Raw genomic sequence first — 21,064 nt, 5'->3', positions numbered from 1 at the left:
CCTTTAACCTGAAACACTACTCTGTTTCTTTTTCCACAGGTGTCTCCTCATATCTTGAGGATGAATTATCATTTTCTGTTTTCCAGCATTTGCACCTTTTCTATTTTCAACCACTGACAACACTGCTAACTGGCAAACACATCTACTTTTGGATTTCAGTCCATTCATTACCATATAGTCTACGATGATCCTTTGCTATGTGTAGCTGTCAAAGACAGCCAGCAAAGCAAGGTAATAATAAAACTGTGAGAAAAAAATGTGCAGATGCTGGAAATCCAAGCAACACACATAAAATGCAGGAGGAACTCAGCAGGCCAGGCAACATCTCTGGAAAAAAGTAAACAGTCCACGTTTTGGGCCGAGGCCCTTCATCAGGACTGGAAAGAGAGATGAGAAACTGTTTTCTGGTGAAGAATTATACCCAGGTTCTTGAATCAAATATTTCCTTTTTTTTTGCCTTCCTTTCTCTGCCTTCACTGAATTGTAAACTACATAATATTTGAAAAGTGACCTGGAGCCAAGAAAAAGGATGAAAGGGCAATAGAGGATAAACTCTTTAATGTGCTCCTTACTATTCTGTGCGTGTTCATACCATACTGCCCCATTCTAATTCTTTTTGATGCTCATTATAACAGAAATTCACTACAAAAATACAGCAAAAAAAATGTCTAAATTGGACTATTGTCTGCAGTCTCCCCTGCAAAGGTGCAGGGCAGGTGCTTCAGTCTGAAGAACCAGCCCTGAGAAAATACCTGACAAAACTCAGCACATTACAATAGCAAAACAACATACCTCACATCTGAAAATGAAGCTCCAACTTGAGAAGAAGCCATTGAACCTGGACCGACTTCACTCTTCCTATATTCGTATAATTTAAATCTGCATGTTTTGTTTCAGGTCATCAAAGTAATTCTTAGAATTCCAATGTGCTGCTCACTAATAAGATTAAGATTAATATTAGATTAGATTAGATTCAACTTTATTGTCATTGTGCCAAGTAGAGATACAAAGTCAATGAAATGCAGTTAGCATCTGACCAGAAATGCAAAGAAGTGTTATTTACAAAATAACTGTGAGTAAAAAGTGCTACAGCACACAAATATAAAAGTACTGAGACAGTACAATACGGATGCAATACTGCTTAGTGCTGTAATGAGAGGTTCAGCAGTGTCACAGCCTCAGGGAAGAAGCTCTTCCTGTGCCTGCTGGTGCGGGAGCAGAGGCTCCCGTAGCGCCTACCGGATGGGAGGAGAGTAAAACGTCCATGGTTAGGATGAGCTGCATCCTTGATAATGCATTTATTTAGCTTTATTTTGTCATATCTACATTGACATATCGAAACACAATGAAATGCACCATTTGTGTCAACGACTGACATGATCCAAGCATGTGCTAGGGGAAGCCGCAAGTGTCGCCATGCCCCTGGTGCCAACACAGCATGCCCATAGCTTACTCATCTTAACCCATTCCTGTGGCAGGAAACCAGAGCACCCAGAGGAAACACATGTGCATGGGGAGAACATACAAATTTACAGCTGGTGCTATAAAGCATTGTGCAAACTGCTACACTACCATGCTGCCCCATATGGGAGAAAGTAACAGTAATTGGTCCACAGATAACATGCAAAAGCTTGCTGAGTGGAAACAGGTTTCTAGCAAGTAAAATATTCATTTTATTCAATAATTTCAACAATTTAGCAACAACAAAAATGAACCAGGACTACATAGGGAATGAATCAGTGCCTGGGGAAATGTTCCCCTTTAAATGAGTGTTCCCATTAACAGGGTGTGCCATTAACTGATATGTGTTGGATATTAATCAAAAGACAATGCAGCAGAAAAATGTAACTGATGGACTGTAAAGACATTAAGGATGCTGCATTCAAGGCCTGAAATACTATAATATTTTGATACTCATTACCAAACAATAGTACCAGCTGCCACTAATTTCATTATTTCCCTTTTAAGTGACTGAACAAGACATTTGTTTAACATTGAATAGTCCTGTCCTTCTAAAACTTCAACAGATCGAAATCCCAAGATGATTAAAATGAAACTACATCAATATTTGATTCCATTCCATTTCTCTAATCATTTTCGGTCTGTATGAAATGCACTGGCAAAGTACTTTTAAGTTCACAACTTTAATCTTCACTAAATCAAAATAAACTTCTGGCACCTAGCTATAGGAATCTTTCTGACAACATGTTGCTTTTGGCCTTTATTTTTCTAATTATTGTGGCATACTTTAAATCAATAAAATGCACGACAGATTGACTGATTTATAGTGGAGACAAATGTCTTTAAATCTCATTAAAAAGAAGTCTACAGTGGTAATACATTTGGCCTCAATGTGAGACAGGGAGGAACAAAAATAAATCAGGAAAGTTCTACTGAGTCCCCTAGGAGAAAATGCCTCCAAAAGAAAAACAAACAGGACAAACAAGATAATGTTTTGAGTATGAAAGATTTATATGGAAGGTTTACAATTACACAGCCTGAAACAGGCCCCTGAGCCTTACTTGTCCATGCTGACCAAGATGCCAATCAATGCAATTACTTTTGGCTCATATCCCTCTAAATCCTTCCTATCTATGCAGCTGTCCTAATATCTTTTAAGCACCAAAGGACTAGAACAGGGGTTCCCATGGACTCCTTGCTTCATGGCATAAAAAAGGTTGAGAACCCCTGGACTAGAATATAAAGCAAGGATAAACTGCTGAGGCTCTGTAAGGTGCTGATGAGAATGCATTTGGAATTTTGTGAGCAATTTTAGGACCTGCATCGAAAGAAACATATGCTGGAGACAGTCCAGAGGAAGTTTACAAGGATAATCTCAGTTATGAAAGGCTTAATGTATGAAAGAAGTCTTTGATGACTTTGAGCCTGTACTTAATGGAGTTGAGAAGGATGAGGAGGGAGAATCTCAATAAAACCAGCCAAATACCAAAAGGCCTGGATAGAGTGAACATGGAAAGGCTGTTTCTATTATTAGGAGAGTCTTGGATCAGTATAAAGGGAAGCCCCTTTAAAATTGAGATGAGGAGGAATTTCTTCAGCTAAAGGATGGAATTTGTTACCACAGCGGGCAGTGGAAACCAAGTCATTGGATGAATTTAAGGCAAAAGTTAACAGGTTCTTGTTTGGACGGTCCTTCAAAAAATCCTCTCTAAGTAGGTTTGTGATGTTCTCCCATCACATTAGTGCAATTCAATTTCCTCTCTTACCTCCATCTCTATCACAACATGAGCACCTACAGTACAGTGCAAAAGTGTGTGGCCTCCGTCGGTCGTGGTCAACCATGGGTACTGCGCCTCTGGTAGTCACTGGTTTGTTGAGCAGTGTCGACTGTGGCTATTGAAGCCGATCCTGGAACGGTAGGCTCTGCCACAGTTGCTGCATGTGTAGGGTGCTGTGGAATTGTTGTCTGCTGTCCACTGAGCTCTCCGTCGCGCTTTCCACTCCTCAAACTGACTCAGGATCACTCTTTCGCCTTACTCTAGGTGTTGCTGAACGGTACCTCGCCATTTGTTGCGGTCATCTGCTGTATCCTCCCAGCACTCTGCGTTGATTTTTAAGGCTTTCATGTCGTGCTTGCAGAGGTCCTTGAAGCGAAGCTGGGGTCTACCAATGTTCCTCTTGCCTGTTGCTAGTTCTCCGTAGAGGATGTCCTTTGGCAGTCTACCGTCCTTTGTACGGCAGACGTGGCCCAGCCAGCACTGTCTTAAAAGCGTGAACATTGTGGGAAGTCCAGCGCAGGAGAGAACCTCAGAGTTTGGGACTTTGTCTCTCCAGGTGATGCCGAGGATGAGACGAAGGCCACGCAGGTGAAAAAGACTTAGGCACGTGTAAAAAAAGTTCTGTAAAATGAAGATGTTTTCAAAAATACTGAAATGAAATGTTTCTAAATATTTTTGAAAAGTACCATAAAGAATAGTAAACTGTAAAAAAAAACTGAATCAAACCAATATTTGGCGTGACCACCCTTTGATTTTAAAACTGCATCAATTCTACAGATTTATTGAGTATGCTCCCAAGAAAATGAATCTCATGGCTGTATATGGTGACGTATATGTACTTTGACAGTAAATTTACTTTGAACTTTGAACTCCATTTGCAAAATAAACCTGTAGGGAACCTCTGCCATGTATCACAGTTGGCTGCAGACACTCATCCATGTAGCATTCTCCAGCTCTTCTATGGACAAACTGTCTCCTGCTTGAGCCACAATTTTCAAATTTTGACTCAACAGTCCAGAGTACTTGCTGCCATTGTTCAGCACCCCAAACCTTGTGTTTTTGTGTGTAGGTGATTATCTTGGCTTTGTTTCCACTTCAGAGGAATGGCTTTTTGGCAGCAACTCTTCCATGAAGTCCACCTCTGACAAGACTTCTCCAGTTTGTAGGGGGGTATTCTTGGGTTCCAGTGGCTTCTCTGAGTTCAGAATAGATAGCAGTGCTGGACTTCTTCCAATATAGAATGGATGATTTAAATACAGCTTGATGTATCTCTCTGCTGCACTCAGTTTTCTTTGCCAGCCACTGCAAGAAGAGCTTGGACAGCATATCTTGCAACTCCTGTCTGCCGCGAAATTTCAGCTTGGGAGAGACCTTGCTGAAGCAGGATGACCACCTTATGTCTTGCAGCTATGCTCACTCTTGTCATGGTGTAAAAATTGATGAGTTGAAGATTAAACAGTCGCATCTGCCACACCCTCAATTTTAAGTTTGATTGTCCTTTGTCCAGCTTGAGTCCTTTTACACCCATTTCTGTTTTAGTGAATCAATTTAGTTCATTCACCTCATTATGTCATTGATCATTAGCATCTCGTTTGTTATCTTTGTTTAATAATGCACTGGGCTATAAATCTGCAATGTAATCAGGTTTTTATTTTAAAAATGGTCAATTGCTTAATATGTTACTTTATTTAATGAAATACAAAATTCTCTGTAACATTTAATTTTTTGGAAAATAGATGTTTGGAAATCTAAAATTTGCTCTTTTCTACTAACACATTAATAAAGAAGGCAAAAAAATCGTCCAAAATAAAATTTATATAAAAAATTATAAAAAAGACTTTTGCAAAGTGTGACGGGGTCCTGAATTACCCCTATGAACTGTGCTTTTAAAAGAGAGAGAGAGAGAGTTGTGGAAAACAGACACTTTGTTAAAAAGAGAAAGAAAGAGAGAGGCGAAGACTGCTCACAGTTTGTTTACACTTTTGCAAGGACACTGGCAGCTTCCAAGTTCTAACAGAGAGAGAAGGGAGGAGCTGCTTGATGGACAGCTGGTATTCAGCACGGTGAAATGAATAGAAAGTCAGCTGTTAGACCTGCAGGCACATGGTTTTGGACAGTAAATGAGCTTTGTTGTGCCCACAGAAAAAGTGGGTTTTGGAGGATCGATCAGTGGCTCTCGCAGAATGTAAAGGGTGTGACCGGTGGGGAGTTACTTGTGTTCCAACCCTCGCCTGGGTTGATAATTCCACCACAGAAGAATGGTCCCCTTTGTTGTGGTCACAGTCGGTGACTTCTAAAGGATTTCGGAGGACAAGGGGAAGATCGATGGCGTCAGCTCACCTGAAGACTCAAATCTCTCCCTCTCTCTCCATCACTACTCAACTAAATTCCACGAACTGAACTGAACTTTACTCATCATCGTAAGACTACCTATTTACCCCTAGACTTGAAGAAGCTTGGTTTTCACATATTTCCACACTTACTAATATATAATCATTGTTAACCTGTTTGATATATCTGCATTTATGTTACTGTATTGCGTAGTTACTAATAAATACCATTAGTTAATAGCAATACTGCACTCCGAAAGATTTTCCATTTCTGCTGGATCTTTAACCCATCATGGGGTATGTAACAAAATTGGGGACTCGTCCGGGAGCGACGCTATCAATCTTCCCGTTGTCCTCCGAAATCCTTTAGAAGTCACCGACTGTGACCACAACAAAGGGGACCATTCTTCTGTGGTGGAATTATCAACCCAGGCGAGGGTTGGAACACAAGTAACTCCCCACCGGTCACACCCTTTACATTCTGCGAGAGCCACTGATCGATCTGCCTGATCGATCCTCCAAAACCCACTTTTTCTGTGGGCACAACAAAGCTCATTTACTGTCCAAAACCATGTGCCTGCAGGTCTAACAGCTGACTTTCTATTCATTTCACCGTGCTGAATACCAGCTGTCCATCAAGCAGCTCCTCCCTTCTCTCTCTGTTAGAACTTGGAAGCTGCCAGTGTCCTTGCAAAAGTGTAAACAAACTGTGAGCAGTCTTCGCCTCTCTCTTTCTTTCTCTTTTTAACAAGGTGTCTGTTTTCCACAACTCTCTCTCTCTCTCTCTCTCTCTCTTTTAAAAGCACAGTTCATAGGGGTAATTCAGGACCCGTCACAAAAGTACTGTATACCCTTGAGCTTCCAGTCTTGCTCTCTCTCTCTCTCTCCACTGCCATGTCCCAGTTTTACACATAGGAAAGACATGGTTAAATGGAAAGAGTGCGGAAAAGATTTATGAGGATGTTGCCAGTATTCAGTTATAGGGAGAGGTTGGCCAGGCTACATCTCTGTGCTACTATGTCCACTATCTGCTCTAAATTCACAAAACAACAGATTTCACTACATATGGGGCATCACAGTAACACAGCAGTCAGCGCAATGCTATTACAGCTTGGGGTGTCAAGAGTTCGGAGTTTAATTCCAACACCACCTTGAATAAGTTTGTATGTGAGCATGAGGGTTTCCTGCCACAGTCCAAAGACATACAAGTTAGTAGGTTGACTGGTCATTGTAAATTAACCCGTGATTATACTAGGGTTAAATCAGTGGGTTGCTGGGTGGCGCGGTTTGAAGAGCCAGTAAGGGCATTTCGCACTATATCTTTAAATAAATAACGAATAACATTTAAGAAGCACATGGATAGGTATATGGAGGGGCAGGGCTTGGAAGCAAATGGGCTGAACACTGCAAACTGGGACTAGATGGGTAAGCATTGTGGTTTGCATGGACTCGTTGAGCTGAGGGACGTGTATCTGTGCTTTATCGTTTTATGACTGACTATATTTCCATAATAGATATAATATTACATTATTCAATAAGAAGTGCAATAAATTTGAATATTATATCTTACTGCTGTGAATCAATTCAGTTGGCATATAAAACATTTATAAATGCGAATAGAAAAATAGGTGACTCAACTTACAACAGGACAACACACATATAATGCTGGAGGAACTGAGCAGATCAGGCAGCATCTATGGAGGGGAAACAGGCCCTTTATCAGGACTGAAAAGGAAGGGGTCAGAAGCCAGCTAAGAAGGTGGCAGAGGGAAAGGCAAGTGATAGATGAAGGCAGGTGAGGGCGGAGGTGGGTGGGTGGAGTAGGGACGATGAAGTAAGAAGCTGGGAGGAGACAGATTGAAGAGGTAAAGGGCTAAAGAAGAGGAAGTCTGATAAGAGAGGACAGTGGACCAGGAGAGAAAGGGAAGCGGGGTGGACACTAGTAGGAGGTAATCGGCAGGTGAGGAGAAGGGGTCAGAGAGGAAGCAGAATGGAGAAGGGAAAAAAATTGAAGGGGAAGGGTGAGAAATAACCGGAAGTTTCAGAAATCCATGTCCATGTCTCCAGGTTGGAGAGTTCCCAGATAGAATATGAGGTGTTGCTCCTCCAAGCTGGGTGTGGTCTCATCAAGGGCATAGAGGAGACCCATAGGCAACATGTCAGAATGGGAATGGGAAGTCGGAATGACAAGGGTGGCCACCGGAAAATCCTCCTTTTGTGGTGAATAATGTTCTGGTGCGACAACTGAATATTATGTCCTTAATCCCCACAAGATTAGAACATATTTAAAGGAATTAAAAAAGCAGGAAAAAGCAAGCACAATGCCAAACCAGCACGAATAAACACCTTTTAACCTTGCTAAGTCTTTTGTAAGAGACATAGTCCTACTTAAGTAGTTTCTTTCATATCACAGAGTAATACACCCCAGAGTGTATTACAGCCCAATTAAGTACTTCCAAACTGAAGCTACTATCATAATGGAAAACACAGAGCAGTCAATTTATGCACTGAAAAATCCTTGGCAATAGGAACATGATAATCTATACAGCAAGATCTACTGGGGAATAAATGTTGTGCAAGACATTGAGGGTAACTAATTAACACAAGAAATTCTGCAGATGCTGGAAATCCAGAGCAACACACACAAAACGCTAAAAGAACTCAGCACGTCAGGCAGCATCTATGGAGAAGGATAAACAGTTGTTTCAGGTCCAGCCACTTCTCTGCTCTTCAAAATAATGCTAGGAAATTTCTCATTTCAGATCTTTGGATTAACGTTTCATCAGAAGACAACACCCCAAACTGTAGCACTCCCATTCTGGAGTAAGGTCAGTTGGGTGGGGAGAATACCTGATAGGGTAAAGCCCAGTGACCACGGTAATAAGACGTAAAGAATATCTGGTGAATGAGTGTATTGAACCAGTTACAGTAAGAATATAGATGAATAATATAGGAGTTGTGAAATGCAGAGCAGGAAGACATGCCCGGCAGGTCAGGCTCCAGGGTCTGGGATGACTGGGATGAACATGCTGCCTGGAAGGCAACAAACATGTTGAGACCAAGCACAGACTAGGTAGCCACATTGCCAAGTACCCGTGCTCTGTCCACTATGAGCATCTGGAGCTCCTAGGTGCCAGCCATTTCAATTCCCTTCCCTTTCAACCTACCTGCCCTCAGCCTCCTTCACTGCCAAGGTGAGATCAAACACAAACTAGAGGAACAGCATATTTTGCCTGGGTAGTCTACAACCCAATGGCATAAATACTGAATTTTCCAATTTCTGGTAATCTGATTCTCCTCTGTCCCTTTCACTCTCTTTCTGATTCAAACAGATCCTCTCATATACACTATTCTTTCCAACTCCAGCAACCATACTCCCAGCTTGCTTCCATTCTCCCATCTACACCATCTGCCCCTCCCCACATACGCTTCACATTAGGTCCCCAATCCCCTCGCTCTCACTGTTGCCGAATATCAACCATCCCTTCCTTTGGTTCCATTCATTACCTTCCACTTTCATCAGATTCCATAATCTGCAGCCCTTTGTCTCCACATCACCCGTCACTAACTCCAACCCTTCCTCCCCCACCACACTCCATCTGCAAATTAATGTCCTCAACTGGACCAACTTATCGCCTGTCAGCCCCAACCCTCCCCCCACTCAAGGGTCAAGGATTAATGTTATTCGTCATATACATTTACTTGTATTAGGAATTTGCTGTGGTGTGTTGGCGTAACATGCAACAAAAATCAGCAACATGCAACAATTGGGTAAACAGGTGACCTTTAGGCTGAGATCCTTCATCAGAACCCAGCCCAAAACGTTGTCTATTTATTCATTTTCATGGATGTTGCCCGACCTGCTGATCTCCTCCAGCATTTTGTGTGTGTGCTGCTCTGAATTTCCAGTATCTGCAGAATTTCTTAGGTTTAACATTCAACAATTTTTCTAGAAGGCATTTTTTGGAAAGGGCAGTTTGTTGGATGGGTAATGTCCGCAATGATTTTATATTCTCTATACTGGCCATAAGCCTTCTACTCTTTCAGTCTAGATCTGGGATTCCCAACCTTTTTTAAGCAAACAGTCTGTATAAACCATATTAGGAACCCGTGTTCTACAGCAATTTTTGGCCTTTCAAGTACAGTGGATTCCAGTTAATTGGGACAAATTGGGACCGATACATTTTGGCCAAATTAAGCTATTTCATGGAAATACATAGTTAAAAAGCAATAAAACATAGGCAAACTATCATTTAAATGAGTAGCAAGTTATTTATTTAAATGAAATGCAGAATAAATTAAAACACTATCAATACAACTACAGTATTATAAGGCTGTGTATTAGTTCCTAATTGTTATCAGTGGAGGAATCCATCCAATGTACTGTATGCTGCTGCGTTCTTTTGATTGACTGCAAAAGAACAAAATCCACGCAGATACCTAGTGCAGATAATGAACCAATTTCATACAAAGCTATTGATGACAGCATTCTTCAAATCTTCACTTTCATCGTGACATTCAAGAGGATTGTTGATACCTTCCAATTCTTTGTAATTTCTACTTGTTGATGTAGTGAAATCTGTTCGACTATTTCTGGCATTTCCAAGCCTAAATGCTTGAAACCGCAGTAAGCAAAACAGTTTTGAATTGTCTCACTGCGTGTTTCTCACCAACTGTCAGTGACAAAACTCACTGCTGTTTGAACACAAGTGCACGCAACTGACGCTGGTTAGAAACTGCTTTGTAACAGTCTCCTGCCCCAATTAAGCGATACAGTGTCCCAAATAAACAAAGGGAATCCTGTCTATTTTTTTCAATTAGTTTTTGTTTTTAACAGTTGTCCCAAATAAGGGACTGCTCCCATTAACCAACGGTCCAATTAACTGGAATCCACTGTACATGTTTCCTGAGACACCTACAGGTATTGTCTACCCTGAGCTCTGTATAACTAGACAATCACACAACTTCTTAATCTTTCCAATGTAATCTTTCAAGAACACCAAGCTTTCCCTTAACTGGGTTTATAATTATGTTGTTTTATCTGGCCAAAGCAATCTAACGGTCAATTATATGGAGCCCTAAGTATGGATCTCTTTGAACTTTCTTTCTAGCTTTTCACCATTTAGAAAATACTCAGTTCAGTCCTTATTTTACACTGAACTGAATGAATTTGGAACTTCTGATAATGAATGCTATTTGCCAGTTTTGCCCTTTCACTTTCCCTCTTAATATCTCTGCATTATTTACTCAGTTAGGTGGCAAGGGCTGCACATCATTGCAGACTTCAAAGGCAAACGTTGTGGTGTCACCATCGTGGCCTCTCTCCCAGATGAGCTCAATCGCTTTTATGCTCAGTTCACTGTTGCTAACTCTGAGCCTCTGAGGAAAGCCACCGCTACAACCTGCAACCTGGTCATCTCCGAGGCTGAGGTACGCAGACATTTCCAATGAGTGGACAGTCGCAAGGCTGCAGGACCAGACGACATCCCAGGGTGAGTACTCGGGATGTGCGCAGCACAACTGGCAGGTGTGTTTCCTGATATTTTTAATCTCTCCCTCTCCCAGTGTAGAGTGCCCTCCTGCTTCAAATTATCCACCATTGTCCCTGTACTAAAAAAGACCAAGGTAATATGCCTGAAGGACTGGCGTCCTGTCGCACTCACCTCAATAATAAGCAAATGCTTTGAGAGGCTGGTCAAGGATTACATCTGCAGCTTTCTACCACCCAAACTGGACCACCTACAATTCCCCTACCAACACAACCGATCGACAGATGACGCAATAGCCACTGCTCTACATACCATCCTTACACATCTGGAAAAGAAGGATGCTTATATGAGAATGCTGTTTTTGGATTACAATTCAGTATTCAACACCATAGTTCCATCCAGGCTCGACAAGCAGCTCAGAGACCTCGGCCTTGACCCTGCCTTGTACAGCTGGATCTTGGACTTCCTGCCAGATCGCCAGCAGGTTGTAAGAGTGGGCTCCCTCACCTCCAACCCTCTGACTCTCAATACAGGAGCCCCTCAGGGCTGCATACTGAGTCCCCTCCTTTACTCCCTGTACATCCATGACTGTATCGCCACCCACAGCTCCAATCTGCTAATTAAATTTGCCAACAACACTACATTGATTGGCCTTATCTCAAACAATAACGAGGTGGCCTACAGGGAAGAAGTCATCTCTCTGACACAGTGGTGTCAAGAAAACAACCTCTCCTTCAATGTCGCAAAAACAAAGGAGCTGGTAATGGATTACAGTAGGAATGGAGATGGGCTAACCCCTATTGACATCACTAGATCTGGGGTTGAGTTCCTCAGCATCCAAATCACTGAGGACCTCACGTGGTCTGTACACCTCAGACAGCTGAGGAAGTTTGGTATGGGCCCCCAAATCCTAAGAACATTCTATAGGGGCATAATGGGCATCCTGACTGGCTGCATCACTGCCTGGTATGGAAACTGTACCTCCCTTAATCGCAAGATTCTCCAGAGAGTGGTGCAGACAGACTGAACTTCCCATGATTCAGGACATTTACAAGGACAGGTGTGTAAAAAGGGCCCCTAGGATCACTGGGAACCCAAGCCATCCCAACCACAATCTACTCCAGCTGCTACCATCCAGGAAGCAGTACCACAGCATAAAAACCAGGACCAACAGGCTCTGGGACAGCTTCTTCCACCAGGCCATCAGACTGATGAACTCACGCTGACTTGAGTGTACTCTATATTACATTGACTGTTCTATTTATTATAAATTATTATAAATTACTATGATTGCACATGGCACATTTAGATGAAGACATAACGTAAAGATTTTCACTCCTCATGTATATGTATGTCAAGCAATTTTATTGATTTGTGACAGTAGTACTGTGCAGAACATAAAAATCTACAAATTATATGAAGAAATATATTTTAAAAATTAAATTAAATAAGTAGTACAAAAATAATGAGGTAGTGTTCATGAGTTGGTTAATTATCTGTTCAGAAATCTGAAGGCAGAGGGGAAAAACCTGTTCCTAAAACATTGAGCGTGTGTCTTGAGGCTCCTGTAACATCTTCTTGATGGTAGCAATGAGAAGAGGTCATGGCCTAGACAATGGCCATCCTTAATGATACAGTGGTGCTAGAAAGTTTGTGAACCCTTTAGAATTTTCTCTATTTCTGCATAAATATGACCTAAAATGTGATCAAATCTTCACGCAAGTCCTAAAACTAAAGAGGACCCAATTAAACAAATAACACAAAAAACATTATATTTTTTCATTTATTTTTTGAGAAAAAATATCTAACATTACATGCATTTGTTGGAAAAGGTATGTGAAACTTTGTTTTCAGTAACTGGTGTGACCCCCTTGTATAGCAGTAACTTCAACCAAACGTTTCTGGTAACCGTTGATCAGTCCTGCACAAGGCTTGGAGAAATTTTAGGCCATTCCTCCTCATAAAACTGCTTCAACTCTGGAATGTTGGTGGGCTTCCTTGCATGAACCGTTTGTTTTAGGTCTTTCCACATCATTTCTATAAGATTACAGTCAGGATTTTGACTTGGCCATTTCAAAACATGAAATTTCTTCTGCTTTAACTATTCTTTGGAAGACTGACTTGTGTGTTCAGGGTCATAGTTTTGCTGCATGACTCACATTCTCTTGAGCTTCAGTTCACGGCCAGGCACCCTGACATTTTCCTGCAGAGTTTGCTGGTACAATTCAGAGTTCATAGCTCCATCAATGATGGCAAGCCGTCCTGGTCCCGAGGCAGCAAAACAGGCCCAAACCATGTTTCACAGATAGGATGCTGGAATGCCAAACGTAACGCTTCTCATTTAAGCCAAACAGTTCTATTTTGGGCTCATCCGTCCACAGACCATTCTTCCAACAGTTTTCTGGCTTATCCGTGTGGTCTTTAGCAAAGTTTAGATGGGCAACAATGTTCTTCTTGGACAGTGGTGGCTTTCTCCTTGCAATCCTGCCATGCACACCAGTGTTTGCCTAATGATAGACTCATGAACACTGACATTAACCAATGCAAGTGAAGCCTGTAATTCATTAGATGTTACCCTGGAGTTCTTTGTGACCTCCAGGAATATTATATGCCTTGCCCTTGGAGTGATTTTTGTTGGTCGACCTCTCCTGAAGAGAGCAACAGTGGGGTTGAATTTCCTCCATTTGTATACCATCTGTCTGACTGGATCGGTGGAGCCTAAACTCTTATGGTTTTGTATCCTTTTCAAGCCCGATGAGCATCGGCAACATTTTTTCTAAGGTCCTCAGAAATCTCCTTTGATCGAAGTATGGCACACTTCCAAAAACCTGTGTGGTGAAGATCAGATTTTGATAGCGTAGAGCTACATTTATGTTCTTTAAATAGGGCAGGGCCCCCCACACTCACACCTGATTGCCATCCCATTGATCGAAACACCTGACTCTAATTTCCACTTTAAATGAACTGATAATCCTGGAGGTTCACATTTTTTCCAACAAATACATGTAATATTGGATCATTTTTCTTAATAAACAAATGAATTAATATATTGTTTTTGTGTTATTTATTTAATTGCATTCTCTTTATCTAGTTTTAGGACTTATGGTGAAGATCTGATCACCTTTAGGTTACGCTTATGCAGAAATAGAGAAAATTCTAAAGGGTTCACGAACTTTCTAGCACCACTGTAGATGCCACATTTTTGAGGAATTGCCTTTTGAAGATGTCCTTGATGCTGGGGAGGATAGTACCCATGATGTAGCTAGCTCAGTCTCCAACGCATTGCAGTTTTTCCCAATTCTGTGTAGTTGCTCCTCCCTACCAGATGGTAATGCAACCAGTTAGAATGCTCTCCACGTACCTCTATAGAAATTTGCTAGTCTTTGATGACATACTATATGTTATTTTTGTGACCTCATCAGTATTTCCATAGAAGGGATTTGAATGGGGAGGAAAGTAATTTTAAGCTAGAGTAATCTAGCTACTTATTAGTTTAATATACAGGGAACGTGTGGTTACTTCTGTTGCATACAAGCTGAGTTATCTGATGGAACATAAAAGTGGCTTACAAAACAAGACAAACAATAATAGACCATTTGTGGCTTTTCTATATTACAACAATGACTACACATCTGAAGTATTTCATTGGTCATGAAGTACTTTGGGCCATTCCAAAGCTGTGGAGGGCACTTTAAAAATTCAGGATCATTACTATGAGTCAGTACAATCCTGAGATTTGATTACAGAGTTGAAGTAACTCCTTGGGATTGACTCTAATTCAAGTAGTTTTTATGTGCGGATTTTATTCTGATTTGGTCAATTAACATGCCAGTGAGCACCATAGTTCAGGTCTGTGATGATCTTCTCACAGAGGATATAAGATTACACTGTCATTACTGCAAGCTTAAAAAAAATGATAACTTACAACTGATTTTCAGCACATGCCAGAAATCAACATACAGTATATAAAATGACCACAGTAGAGCAGTAATCATTATATTATTTGCAAAATAATAATACATACAGCAATATTACTGTAATTTGCTATTTGACTAGAATAAATACACTTGCATGAAAATAAATGTAGTTCAGCATCTTACAGTGAAATTCCTCAATTTATCCATCAATTCCGAGACCCATATTTCTTCTTTACTGCCTGCATAAAATGACTGCCTACCATCAGCATGTCCCCATCAGAGAAATAATGGGCTCGAGTATCCTATAAGGAATACAAGCTATTAAAATAATTCATAATGCGTTTATCACAAGACTGGAGTACTCACTGTCCATTGCTCTGGGAATACCAGAGCACTGCTCAGTGATGTAGATGATGAACAAAGCCCTACAATAAGCAAGATGAGAACCAGCTGATCCATAAAAAAGGAATAGACCAGAGAAACCATAGAAGACACTATTCACCTAAAAGCTGTATCCAATTTATTAAGCAGTCTTTACCAAATTCTGTCAATGATTCAGATTGACGGGACAGGTTGGGTGTGGGTCTAAGGAGATTGCTAACAGCTCGGCACAAGTGGATGTTAGAAAGATAAGAATTTTCTTCCAATGTGAGAGCCAAATGTTCGGCAGCTGTTTGCTTGAAAATACATTCAATGGCCATTGTAATAAGTACATCTGTTCATTAACGCAAATATCTAATCAGCCAATCCTGTATAATGTGTAAAAACATGCAGACATGGTCAAGAAGTGTAATTGTTGTTCAGACCAAATATCAAAATGGGAAAGATGTGATTTAAGTGACGTTGACAGTTGAATGATTGGTGGTGCCAGACGGGGTGGTTTGAGTATCTCAGAAACTGCTGATCTCCTGGGATTTTCAAACATAACAGTCTCTAGAGCAGGGGGTCCCAACTTGAGCTCCACAGATCCTTTGCTTAATGGTATTGGTCCATGGCACGAAAAAGGTTGGGAATTCCAGCCATAGAGTTTACAGAGAATGGTACAAAATACAAAAAGCATCCAGTAAGCGGCAGTTCTGTGGCCAAAAACGCCTAATTGATAAGAGAGCTGAGAGGAGAATGGCCAAACTGGTCCAAACTGACAGAAGGCAACAGTAATTCAAATAACCACGCATTACAATATGGTGTGCAGAAGAGTGTCTCTGAACGCACAACACATCGAACCTCAAATGGGTGGGCTACAGCAGTAGAAGACTGACCACTGAGTGTATGTTTGTACTCTATTAGGTACCTCATGTACATAATAAAGTGGTCACTGACTGTACCTTCACAACAGATATTTACTGTCCACAATTTTGAGCTCTTTAAAAAAGAGAATACAGCAAGCTTAATTGTAGCAGGTCATCTGGTGGCATCATACTTACCCTTGGACATTTAGCTCTTAAATTTAATGTGTGACAAGTTGCTAGGAATGTAAACTGATCTTATTGCAAAAAAGAAAACCAACTACCTATCTTGTGCCTTGATAAACAGCAGAGGTAACTGAATCTCCTTGCCAATTGGCAAGCAAGATTGTCAAGGTAAAGTGTCTGGACTAAACAAAAAAAATGAGTCAGAGTGGGTGAGTTCAATGACAAGTTGAGCACTGAAAGGCAAAGAGACTGAGAGAGATGCACTCTGGAGATTGTGCGAGAAAGGAGGGGGAAGGCCACAAAGAAAGAGCCACTGAAAAAGGGAGCAAAGGGTCATTCAGTGTAAAAAAAAGACAGAGGGAGAAGACAAGTGAGAGCACAAATAAATATGATCAGACTACCACTCTGAGATGAAGTCAGAAAGAAAAAAGGTGGGTGACAGAGTAACCACTGTGATGGGGATATAGGATAGTGACGGTCAGAGAAGGGGAAGTGAAGGTTAGGCTGAGAGAAAAAAACATCAAAGTGAAGCAGAAGTGGGGAAAATGAAAATAAATCATAGATTGGGGTTTGAAGCTGAATTTGCATAAGGCCAGAATTAACGAGTAAATACCTCGAAGTTTGCCTTCTGGAATCATTTGGATAAATCTCAACAACTAATTTTATCACCTAGTGTCACTATCAACTTCTACCAAGTATAAAAGTACAGCGACATTTATTGTGCTACAACAATGAGACCCAATCATTCATCATGCCACTGTATCAGAGTGTGCTATTTGCAATATCCAGTGGTCTTCATATCCTTGTCAGAATCTACTGAGTAGCTCTGGAAGTCATTATGGGTTGGAATGAGTCAGCTCTAACTTGGTTCACTGGTTAGCTCATAACAGAGAAAGGTTTGTGATTCTTCATATGGTATACCGACATGGCAAATGGAAATGAAAAAAAACAATGCGCTTACCCACTACACCACCCATTTAAAATAGTACCATTGTTTAAATAACTGGAAAATGAGAAAGGAAATTACTATTCCATTATCACTGAAGCAATCTCCTACCCTCCCTTGCCACAAAGTTACATCAGTCAATGTTGCCTTTAACAATTTCAGCAAGCAGGAAATTATAGCTAGTCTCTAAACAATACTGCTATTGAAATTAAATCCAATTTTATATTGTGCTAGTGCTGCTAGCTCCTAATTAACAGGTTTCTCCACAGTTTTAATAAAGTAAACTTGCTACATTAGTTGAAGCAAATGGCTGAGGAGATCCATTTTTCTCCCGTTTTAGAGCTACTGATATGCCAATCATACATTGCAGAACACCTAGCTGCACAAAACCCAAATTAATCATGACACCATCGTTAAGCACAATATAAAGGTACCTTGAATAACACTGCCACCACTGTGGGGTCAGAATGAATTTGATAACCAGCATTCAAAAATATTAATTCTTCATATCTAATTTTAGCTTTGCATTTCCTAATTTTGAGCTAGCTCTGTGGCTTTTATTTCTGTTATTCATATAAGCTTAAAATGTTGTACAAAATTGGTAGCTTGATTTTAAAGAGTCAAAAACGTTATCTGTAACTTAAGATGTCAATAGTGGATGAACAAGGAAGAAGAGTTAAGAACAAAAGAATCTGAGATTATAACTGGTGCATGATCAAACAAAATATTCAAACATTTGATATTCAGAAATTTGCAACCATGATAGTCTTGGGCTCTGTACTTCAGGTCCTTTATGAACATATTCATCACTAGCAAGGCCAATATTTGTTGTTCTTTCTTAATTCCCTTTCAGAAACACTTCAATGCACAATTTTGACCAAATACCATTAATTTATGCCAGGAGTTTAATCTAATTTAAAATACCACACTGTCAAGTTATTACCTTTTATTCCACAGTGCAACATAGACTAATTTTATAATAGTCTTTTAGGGGTTAAAGCTATCTCTTGTGGAAAGTGTTATTTAAAAAAGCCCAGGGGCTCATTTTTAATGAGCTGTAACTATTAAGTAATGCATAAAGGATACTAAAATTTATGGTGCATATAGCTATTATATAATGGAAAAAATCATTAAAAACTATTTTTCTTAATGTTCATGATGATCTGATCAGTAACTATGGAACTACTTCTGGAAATGTCAGAAAAAAAAAAGCTTGGTCCCATTTTGTCTGGAGAATTATCTTAGACCTCCTGTTGCATCTGGCCAAGGCAATGGAAGTGCAAAAATAATTATCCTGCCTGCAGAATTTTTATCACAGTGATCTATTCACTGGATAGGGGATTGGTGACAAAATTTGGCATTTATTGTCCATTCCTTTTTGTCCTTAAGGTGGTGGTCAGTCATCTTCTTCAATTGCTCCAGTTTATGTGATGAAGATATTCCCACACTGTACAGGGAATTCCAGGATCTGGTTCAATGATGAAGAAGAAACACTCGATATTCTAAGCTTTATATCATGAAGCCCCTTCTTTTCAGTTGACCTTCACGTGTTTCAGCTCAGAAGCTATATCCAGCTACTCAACATCCCAGCATTTACTGGTTTCTCAGTGTTTTGTCCAGAGATTGAAGATCACTTCACAACCTCATTGAAATGCAAATAATTTTCAACTTAGAAAACTTAATATTTTCCATGTTAAAGACATTTCTATTAACATGGATAATTTTCTATAATTGTGTTTGTAAGTTTGCATAAATTCCTATTTGTTATCGATTTTATCTGAGAAACAATTTTACAAAAATCAAAACAAAGTGGTTAGTTCTTTTTTGCTCATTTGCACATAAGAAAGCCCATTAATTTCTACAAATTAGAAGTGATAGTAAAGAAGACTAAACTGTCACAGATACGTCATGAAGGTTTATTCACATGGCATAACAAAGTGATAGAAAGCAGATTCTTTATCAACAATTCCTGACACAATTCACCAATTTAAAAATAGCATGAACAAGAATGACTAACAGATCATTTTAAGCATATTTTAAAACAAAAAAAGGATAACTGCAGAGATAGTGAATCTATTAATGATTATCTTAAATTGCCTGTATTTTCAAGTATTTCTTGAAAACGTCACATTGCTATTAACCAAGGGACACAGGAAAAACATGGGCAACTACAGTAAAAGCTGGTTATGCTCTTACCTACTACTGCCAAATTTCTGGAATCCACCATTTTAGCACATAATGATGAGATTCTTAGAAAAGAGTGTTAAGCAGAGTCAACATAATTTTACGAAGAGAAAATTGCATTGGATAACACAAATTGAGCTTTCCTAAAGCAGTCATAACCAGGGTGTACCAGGAGGAAATCTGTGGATGTAGTATCTGTTTCCAACATTTGAGAAGTACCAGACAACAGAATCAAAATCAAGTTTAATATCATTGGCATATGTCATGAAATTTGTTGTTTTGAGGCAGCAGTATATTGCAATAAAAATAATTTTTTAAACTATATATTACAATAATATGTATAATTAAATTAAATAAGTAGTGCAAAAACAAAAAATTAAGTGAGTTAGTATACATTGGTTCATTGTCCATTCAGGAATCTGATGGTGGAGCAGAACAAACTACTTTTAAAATAGTAAGTCTATGTCTTCAGGCTCCTGTACCTCCTCCCTTAATGCTGGCATTGAGAAGAATGGACGTCTTGGGTGATGGGAGTCCTTAATGACAGATGCCGCCTTTTTGACGCATCATATTTTGAAGATGTCCTTGACACTGGAGAGACTAGTGCCCATGATGGAGATGGCTGAGTTTGTAATTTTCTGCAGCTTTTTCTGATCCCGTGCAATGGCCCCTCCATACCAGATGGTGATGCAACCAGTTAGAATGCTCTCCACAGCACATCGGTAGAAATTTGCAAGTCATTGGTGACATGCGACGTCTTGTCAAACTCTCAATGAAACAGATCCGCTGTCATGCCTTCTTTGTAATTATTACACAAAGGTTCAATGGTGGGGTAATAGGGGAATAGGCATGGATGACAGATTGCTGGAATAGACATATTGATAGATCATAAAGTACAGCACAGGAACAGGTCCTTCAGCCTACAATATTGTGCCGAACTAATTAAAATAGTGATCAAACGCCCAACAAAACTTCACAATATCTATATCCTCCACAACTTGTTCCCTTGTCCATTCGTCCCTCCCCACTAATTTCCCTCTGGGCACTTATCCCTGCAAGCAGCCAAAGTGTTCCACCTGCCCATTCACTTCTTCCCTCACCTCCATTCATGGCCCCTTCCAGGTGAGGCAACAATTCACACGCAAATCTGCTGGTGTCGCCTTTTGTGTCCGAAACTCCCAATGCAGCCTCCTCTACATTGGTGAGATCGTCATAAATTGAGGGACCACTTCGTTGAGTACTATGGCTCCATACACCAAAAGCAGAACTTCCCAGTGGCCAAACATTTTAATTCCTCTTCCGATATGCCGGTCCATGGCCTCGTCTTGTGCCAACATGAGACCACCCTCAGGATGGAGGTACAAAGCCTTATATTCTGTCTGGTAGCCCCTAACCTGATGGCATAAATATCGATGTCTCCTTCCCGTTAAAAAAAATTCCCTCCCCCTCCCCTCTTCTTCTTTTGCCCACTCTGGCCTCTTACTTTTTCTCACTTACCACTAACCTCCCCCTGGGCCCCCTCCTCCTTCCCTTTCTCCTATGGTCCA

General features: G+C 40.3%; 1 protein-coding gene across 6 annotated transcripts in view; it reads right to left on the bottom strand.

Moving 5' to 3' along the window:
* The window catches only part of map2k5 (mitogen-activated protein kinase kinase 5), a 324,671-nt gene that overhangs the window by 277,379 nt on the left and 26,228 nt on the right, over positions 1–21,064 (bottom strand). The window contains exon 2 of one of the 6 annotated variants that reach the window (XM_072278045.1): positions 793–936. The exons of the other annotated variants lie outside the window; for them this stretch is intronic. The gene's annotated coding sequence lies outside the window, so the exon portion shown is untranslated. The remainder of the gene's footprint in view (positions 1–792; positions 937–21,064) is intronic. 6 annotated transcript variants of the gene reach the window in all.

Source organism: Mobula birostris, chromosome 14, assembly GCF_030028105.1.
Source record: "Mobula birostris isolate sMobBir1 chromosome 14, sMobBir1.hap1, whole genome shotgun sequence".
Classification (NCBI taxonomy): domain Eukaryota; kingdom Metazoa; phylum Chordata; class Chondrichthyes; order Myliobatiformes; family Myliobatidae; genus Mobula; species Mobula birostris.
This window is presented reverse-complemented; position numbering and strand designations above follow the sequence as displayed.